Source organism: Mandrillus leucophaeus, unplaced genomic scaffold, assembly GCF_000951045.1.
Source record: "Mandrillus leucophaeus isolate KB7577 unplaced genomic scaffold, Mleu.le_1.0 Scaffold530, whole genome shotgun sequence".
NCBI lineage: Eukaryota > Metazoa > Chordata > Mammalia > Primates > Cercopithecidae > Mandrillus > Mandrillus leucophaeus.
The window spans coordinates 1,353,089-1,361,813 of NW_012105698.1; positions in this window are offsets into that span (position 1 = coordinate 1,353,089).

Consider the following 8,725-nt stretch of genomic DNA (forward strand, 5'->3'; position numbering starts at 1 on the left):
TGGTATATTAAAATCATACTGGAAGCACTGTCAAATATGAAATGGTGTTTGGCTTTCTTTGGGATTTATCTGTATAAGTATGTTATTGATACATAGTACAAAATTATGGGAAACTCCTATAGTTCTGATATGAGTTAGTGTAAGTTATCAGTAATAATTATGATTTTTATGTAAAATTGTTGTATACCACAGAAGTGACCAAATTTCCTTGTCAATTGTGTCTTTGAATATGGCTCCCCTAAGACCTTTTGTCATCCACAGACAATTGTTGTCTTGTTTTGATCCTGTTCAAAAGATGTTTTATAATTAGCTATAGGACTCTGACTCTTAAATCCAGGTCTCTGCTAACTTTTGAAAGTGTGCCATTAAAGTAGAGGGGAAAAATTTCCAAGACTCTCTTGGAAAACTAATGTGTTCATAAATATCAAGCAAAACAGGAATTAATTGCATAGACTAAATTAATAAAAGACAAAAATAATCTTCTTATGACTTTTTGCTTCAAACATTGCTGATCCTTTCTTGTTTTTCAGAGTCAAGAAAACTCTTCTTTTGAATTATTTACAGCTTTTAACAATTGAGTAAAGTATACTCCTATGAACAAAATTTGGAGCATATTCCTTTCTCTCTACTTGATTTTTCCAGAATATGGAAAATTTGTGAGTATTCATCAGTGTTTTTTGTTTGTTTGGTTGGTTGGTATTTTGTTTGTTTGGACAGGGCCTTTCTCTCTCATCCAGGCTGAAGTTCAGTGGCATGGTCACAATCATCACAGCTCACTATAGCCTCGGCCTCACAGGCTCAAGTGATCCACTCACCTCAGCCTCCCAAGTACCTGGGGTTACAATTGTGTGTCACCACTCCCAGCTAATTTTGTTTTATTTGTTTGTAGAGTTGAGGTCTCACTATGTTGGCCAAGCTGGTCTCAAACTCCTGGGCACAAGTGATCCTCCCACATCAGCCCCCCAAAGTGCTGGGATTGCTGGTGTGAGCCACCACATCTGGCCTAGTATTCTTAACTTATGGTAATATAGCTATTTGCATAAGTGCAATAAGAATCTGTTTTTCTTTTGTATCAGGTTATTTTACCTGGAGTGCTTTCAAATACAAACAGACTGCTTTAAAGGAATCAAAGTTGACATATCGAGCCAATAAAAGCCCCTTAGGAAAACTGCCGTCATACCTTGTCTACACAATCCCTGTACAGGGTTTCTGACCTGTGACAAATAAAGAATGTCACTTTCTGACAGGCCCAGAAGCCTCAAGTTATCTTGGGACCTCAAGAAGAGAGAAATTTACCCAACTCATATAGGTATTTGCAGGCACAGATTAATCAGTGGCTGGGCTCAAGGCCTTAAAAACTCTAATCTAAGAGTCCTTATAGAACAAAGTTCCATCAAAGCCAATTTTATTTTTCTATTATTATTATTATTGTTATTATTTTGAGATGGAGTTTTGCTCTTGTTGCCCAGGCTGGAGTGCAATGCCGTGATCTCTGCTCGCTGCAACCTCCGCCTCCTGGGTTCAGGCAATTCTCCTGCCTCAGGTTCCCAAGTAGCTGGGATTACAGGCATGCACCACCATACCCAGCTAATTTTGTATTTTTAGTACAGATGGGGTTTCTCCATATTGGTCAAGCTGGTCTTGAACTCCTGACTTCAGGTGATCCACCTGCCTCAGCCTCCCAAAGTTCTGCGATTACAGGTGTGAGTCATCACACCTGGCAATCAAAGCCAAATTTAAAAGAAGCCTGTATAGCAAATAATTATTCTTGCTGTACATTATGTGAACAATATGCCAAGTCTCATAAGACTAAAGCTTGTTTTGCAAACAAATCAGTCCTACCATGATTTTTTTTAAATTTAATAAAAATGGGAGATGAGAGAGAGAAAAAATTATGTATCAAAAACTATGGTATACCTTGATATGGTTTGGCTGTGTCCCCACCCAAATCTCATCTTGAATTCCCACACGTTGTGGAAGGGACCTGGTGTGAAGGAATTGAATCATGGGGGCAGGCCTTTCCCACGCTATTCTCATGATAGTGAATAAGTCTCATGAAAGCTGATGGTTTTATAAGGGGGGGTTTCCCTGCACAAGCTCTCTCTTTGCCTGCTGCCATTCATGTAAGATGTGACTTGCTGCTCCTTGCCTTCCATCGTGATTGCGAGGCCTCTCCAGCCATGTGGAACTGTAAGTCCATTAAACCTCTCTTTCTTTTGTAAATTGCCCAGTCTCGGATATATCCTTATCAGCAGTGTGAAAATGAACTGATACATATCTGTTATTAGAGTCTGGTCTCATCCATTGTTTTTGAGTTTTTTCTGCTTTTTAAATTTTATTTTTATTTATTTATTTTGAGATGAAGTCTCACTCTGTCGCCCAGGCTGGAGTGCAGTGGCACGATCTCGGCTCACTGCAAGCTCTGCCTCCAGGGGTTCACACCATTCTCCTGCCTCAGCCTCCCGAGTAGCTGGGACTACAGGTGCCTGCCACTGCGTCCGGCTATTTTTTGAGACAGAATCTCACTTTGTTACCCAGGCTGGAGTGCAGCAACATGTTCTCGGCTCACTGCAACCTCCATCTCCTGGGTTCAAGTGATTCTCATGCCTTGACCTCCCGAGTAGCTGGGATTACAGACACCCACCACCATACCCAGTATGGTAATTTTTGTATTTTTAGTACAGATGGGGTTTTACCATGTGGAGTACTCTGGTCTTAAACTCCTGGCCTTAAGTGATCCACCTTCCTCGGCCTCCCAAAATGTTGGAATTACAGGCATGAGCCATCACACCCAACCTTTTCTGCTATTTAGACTGACCCTGATTATTTTTGTGAACCAACCAATGATCTCTGTCTGCTGCTCAGCAGAAACAGGAGGAATGGGCGATGTAAAAATGTGGAATCAGTTTATAATTCTGGGCATGTATTGGGATTGGCTAGCAACTCCATATCAGCTTGGTTCTAACCATTGCCCAGTTCATGGAAAGCCTTCCTATTTAGTTTACTTGGAATTATTTTATCTATTTTGTTTTACTATTATGGAATATATGACTGTTGTACTCTTTGTATAGGAATGCAGGATAAACTCACTCAACATTTTCTTTTTTTTTTTTTTTTTGAGATGGAGTTTTGCTCTTGTTGCTCAGGCTGGAGTGCAGTGGTGCAATCTTGGCTCACCGTAAGCGATTCTCCTGCCTCAGCTTCTCAGGCAGCTGGGATTACAGACATGTGCCACCGCACCTGGCTAATTTTGTATTTTTAGTAGAGACGGGGTTTCTCTATGTTGGTCAGGCTGGTCTTGAACTCCTGATCTCAGGTGATCTGCCTGCCTTGGCCTCCCAAAGCCCTGAGATTACAGGCATGAGCCACTGTGCCCGGCCAACATTTTCTTAAATTGAACACTTATTAATCTTCCAGACACCACCTTTTGTCAGAACTCAGAGTTATGAATGGCCATCACCATACTAACGCTTTCTGACTGAGCTCCTCTCTACCCTGAATAAAAGAGACCCTAATAGTTAGGCAGGAATATCACCACCCCTATTCAGCCCAAAGAAGTTACTGATGATGGATCTTCATCCCTCTACAACACTTCGTCCCCTTGTAAAAGGCAGGGGGAAGTGTGTCAGAGGTGTTAGAACCAGACCGACTCCATCTTGAACAGGGGCTGGGTAAAATAGGGTTGAGACCTGCTGGGCTGCATTCTCAGGAGGTTGTGGATTTTTAGTCACAGGATGAGACAGGAAGTTGACACAAGATACAGGTCACAAAGAACTCACTGATAAAACAGGATGCAGTAAAGAAACCAGCCCAAACCCATTAAATCCAAGATGGCAACAAACGTGACCTCTGACCATCTTCACTGCTCATTATGCTAATATAATGCATTAGCATGCTAAAAGACACTCCCACCAGCACCATGACAGTATACAAATGCCATGGCAACATCCAGAAGTTACCCTATGTGGTCTAAAATGGGGAGGAACCATTAGTTCTGGGAACTCCTCGCCCCTTTCCCAGAAAATTTAGGAGTAATCAAACCCTTGTTTAGCATATGATCAAGAAATAACCTTAAAAATAGCCAACCAGCAGCCCTTAGGGCTGCTCTGCCTATGCAGTAGCCATTCTTTTGCTTCTTTACTTCTCTAATAAACTTGTGCTCACTCTACTCTGTGGACGCACCCTGAATTCTTTCTTGTGTGAGATCCAAGAACCCTTTCTTGGGGTCTGGATCAGAACCCCTTTCTGGAAACACTGTAGATAACATCACTATTGTAAAACCTACAATTGGTGTTTTGGAGATCTTTCGGACTGACCCCACCTGGACCCATGACTCATGAGTCAGCTGATCCTGTGGCTCCACGCAGAGGTGGACTCAGCTCAAGATGACTGTTTTCTACACCCCTGTGATTTCATCCTCAACCAATCAGTAACACTCACTCCCGAGTCCCCTGCCCACCAAATTTTCCACAAAACCCTTAACATCATAGCCTTCAGGGACATTGATGAGAGTAATAAATTTCATTCCCCATGTGGTGTGGCTGATTGCATGCCAAGTAAACTCTCTTTTTGCAATGCTATCATCTCAGTGAATTGATTTTGGTTTGTGCAGCAGGCAAGAAGAACTCATCAGGCAATTACACCTTCACCAGATGGTATTTATTAAAGTTTTATGGAAGAATAAAGTTAAACCAATGAATTAGATAATTTTTGTTATTGAGAACTATTAAATATTATATATATAAATAATATATATAAATATCTATAAACATATAAAATCTCTATATTATATATATATGGTATATTAGTCCATTTTCACACTGCTATAAAGGACTACCTAAGACTGGGTAATATATAAAGAAAAGAGGTTTAGGCTGGGCATGGTGGCTCACACTTGTAATCCCAGCACTTTGGGAGGCCAAGGTGGGGGGATCACCTGAGGTCAGGAGTTCAAGACCAGCCTCAGCCACATGATGAAACCCCATCACTACTAAAAATACAAAAATTAGCTGGGCATGGTGATGGGCACCTGTAATCCCAGCTACTCAGGAGGCTGAGGCAGGAGAGTCACTTGAACCTGGGAGGCGGAGGTTGCAGTGAGCCAAGATCATGCCATTGCACTCCAGCCTGGGCAACAAGAGTGAAATTCTGTTTCAAAAAAAAAATACAAAAATTAGCTGGGCATTATGGTTGGCACCTGTAATCCCAGCTACTTGGGAGGCTGAGGCAGGAGAATTACTTGAACCTGAGAGGTAGAAGCTGCAGTGAGCTGAGATTGTGCCACTGTACTCAAGCCTGAGTGACAGAACAAGATTCCATCTCAAAAAAAAAAAAAAAAAAAAAAAGACCCTGTTGTTGCAAGCCTGTGGGTTGCCTGAGCGCAAGTATGGGCTCCAGGTGGGTCTTTTGAGGAAAGGATCTTGTTTTTACCTTCCATGTAAAAGTTACTTTATGTTTCCCAATACCTCAGTGGTTTTGAACCCAAGCCTCTGGGAAATGTCCCAACCTCCTGTCCTCACTCAGTGCACCGTGCTGTCAGGCTTAGAGGAGGCTCTTTCTCCTTATGGAGGACCAAGGAAACGTGTCAAGGTCTGCCATTATCCCGTCTTTCTTCCTTCTCCATAATAAGAATATTAATGTGGAAAGAAATAATTGAAAGAGGAGCGGCCGGGCGCGGTGGCTCATGACTGTAATCCCAGCACTTTGGGAGGCCAAGGAGGGCGGATCACCTGAGGTTAGGAGTTCGAGACCAGCCTGGCCAATGTGGTGACACCCCGTCTCTACTAAAAATACAAAATTTAGCCGGGCGTGGTGGCAGGCACCTGTAGTTACAGCTACTTGGGAAGCTGAGGCGGGAGAATTGCTTGAACCCGGGAGGTGGAGGTTGCAGTGAGCCAAGATCGTGCCATTGCACTCTAGCTTGGGGGACAAGAGCGAGACGTCATCTCAAAAAAAAAAAGAAAAGAAAGAGGAGCTAGAATAAGAAAATAAAAGCTGGTAAATTAGTTCAACCATTGTGGAAGACAGTGTGGCGATTCCTCAAAGATCTAGAACTAGAAATACCATTTGACCCAGCAATCCCATTACTGGGTATATACCCAAAGGATTATAAATCATGCTACTATAAAGATACATGCACATGTATGTTTATTGTGGCACTATTCACAATAGCAAAGACTTGGAACCAACCCAAATGCCCATCAATCGTAGACTGGATTAAGAAAATGTGGCACATACACACCATGGAATACTATGCAGTCATTAAAAAGGATGAGTCACGTCCTTTGCAGGGACATGGATGAAGCTGGAAACCACCATTCTCAGCAAACTATCACAAGGACAGAAAACCAAACACCGCATGTTCTCACTCATCGGTGGGAATTGAACAATGAGATCACTTGGATACAGGGAAGGGAACATCACACACCGGGGCCTGTCGGGGGTGGGGGGTTAGGGGAGGGATAGCATTAGGAGAAATACCTAGTGTAGATGATGAGTTGATGGGTGCAGCAAACCAACATGGCACGTGTATACCTATGTATCAAACCTGCACGTTGTGCACATGTACCCTAGAACTTAAAGTATAATAATAAAAAAAAGAAAATAAAAATATTCTACTCTCCAGATATAGCTATTGTTAACATTTTGAGAAAATATCCTTCCAGATAGTTTTTCTCTTTCTTTCTTTCTTTTCTTTTCCTTTTCTTTTTTAATTTAGAGACAAGGTCTCATTACATTGCTCAGGCTGGTCTCAAACTCCTGGGCTCAAGTGATCCACCTATCTTAGTCTCCCAAAGTGCTGGGAATACAGGCATGAGCCACTGTGCCTGGACTCCAGAGAGTTTTTCTATGAATATAAATCATGCACTTTCTTATTTAGAAAAATGATTTATGTTATTACAACTGTTAATAATAGCTTTTCTCTTTTCTTAAGTATATTGTGGTTCTCTTACCACATCATGAAATGTTCTTCTATATCATCATTAAAAAATATATATATTTTTTTCTTTTTTGAGATGGAGTCTCGCTCTGTCGCCCAGGCTGGAGTGCAGTGGCACTCCCAAAGTGCTGGGATTACCAGTGAGCCACCACCCCTGGCTCCACATTTTAGTATAGACCCATGGAAATGGTTTCTCTATCAGATCCAGTACAAATTGCAGACATGTCTGGCAACGAAAAAAATATATATGTATATATTGGCAACTTCTAGTATTTTTAGACTTGAGTAATAGCTGCAGTAGCACGATCTCAGGCCACTGCAACCTCTGGTTCCCAGGTTCCCAAGTGGCTGAGATTACAGGCACTTGCCACCACACTCAGCTAATTTTTTTAATTTTTACTAGAGACAAGATTTCGCCGTGTTGACCAGGCTGGTCTCAAATTCCTGATCTCAAGTGATCCACCCACCTCAGTCTCCCAAAGTGCTGGGATTACAGGCATGAGCCACTGCACTCGGCCTCACACATTCTATTTCAAAGGCTGATCTAAGTTTACTCCTACCTCAGTTCTCCTGGCACTGCAGAGCTCACCATAATAGCAAGACCCCAAGGCTCCCTTGATTCAGAACTGCACTTTTGAAAGACCCTATCTCAGAAAAAAAATAAATAAATAAAAAGGGCCAGGCGCTGTGGCTCACACCTGTAATCCCAGCACTTTGGGAGGCCGAGGCGGGTGGATCATGAGGTTGGGAAATCGAGACCATCCTGGCTAACATGGTGAAACCCTGTCTCTACTAAAAATACAAAAAATTGGCCGGGCGTGGTGACACACACTTGTAATCCCAGTTACTTGGAAGGCCGAGGCAGGAGAATCCCTTGAACCCAGGAGGTGGAGGTTGCAGTGAGCCAAGATAGGGCCACTGCACTCCAGCCTGGGCAACAGAGAGAGACTCCATCTCAAAAAAAAAAAAAGAGAGAGAAAGAAAATGTGGATGCAGGGAATGATCCTATGGTTGTCTGCTCTTTTCCAGCTGGCCAGCAGTGGTAGCTGAAAAGTGACAGGATGCTGATGAAAAACATTGCAGATGTGAAGAAAAGAAAAAGTTGATGGAATTTTGCACATGTGTCTGACAGTTCACCCATGCAAACTTTTACAAAGTGCTGTAAAGCTGTTGTAGTAAGGGTTGGACATGGTGGCTCATGCCTGTAATCCCAGCATTTTGGGAGGCCACACGCACGAGGATCGCTTGAGCCCAGGAGTTCAAAACCAGCCTGGGCAATATAGTGAGACTTCGTCTCTACAAAAAAGTTAAAAACTTAGTAGTGTATGGTGGTTTGTGCCTGTAGTCCCACCTACTAGAGAGGCTGAGGTGGAAGGATAGTTTGATTCTGGGAAGTGGAGGTTGCAGTGAGCCAAGATGGTACCACTGCACTCCAGCTTGGGAGACAGAGCGAGACTCTGTCAAACCCCCTAGCTAGGTGACCCTAAGTCAATAAGGAGGGATTTGGTTACACCTTGGGAACTAAGGCACAGAGATGAATGTTCCAGCTCAAGGCCACCCCTGCCATTCAGCTCCTTGCTTCCTCTCTTGGTGGACCTGTCAATTCTTACATGTGTCAACCAGCTGTCCTGCCCACCTAGCCCCACAGTCATACCTTTCTATCCTTTTGGTGATCTCCACTCCATCAAGAGTGGCTCTGCACATCCTATTTCAATTGACTTTTTTTTTTTTTGAGATGGAGTTTCACTCTATCACCCAGGCTGGAGTGCAGTGGTGCAATCTCGG